This window comes from Theobroma umbraticum, unplaced genomic scaffold, assembly GCF_002168275.2.
Source record: "Theobroma umbraticum cultivar Fairchild unplaced genomic scaffold, ASM216827v3 scaffold_20.0, whole genome shotgun sequence".
NCBI classification, from domain to species: domain Eukaryota; kingdom Viridiplantae; phylum Streptophyta; class Magnoliopsida; order Malvales; family Malvaceae; genus Theobroma; species Theobroma umbraticum.
The window spans coordinates 6,089,601-6,089,890 of record NW_018397266.1 but is presented as its reverse complement, the minus strand read 5'-3'; positions in this window follow the sequence as shown (position 1 = coordinate 6,089,890).

The window sequence follows — 290 nt, the reverse complement described above, 5'->3', positions numbered from 1 at the left end:
ATAAAAAGTATTCAAACTTTGGACTACTTAATATCATTTCAAAAATCACCTATCTAAAATGTTTAAATAATTAGCTAGGTAACAGCTTAAAATATGTTTATCCTCAAATTAATAATGACAAATCTTCATATTCATTTTCATAAAAGTTAAAGTTCTTTGTCAATAAATAATGGCAAATATGTCCATATTCATTTTCATAAGAGTTAGAGCTCCACTTTTTTGTGCCCTTTAACACATAAGATTTACTTTTTGTTATTTGCTATTTTTTATTATTATAAAGTATATAATAG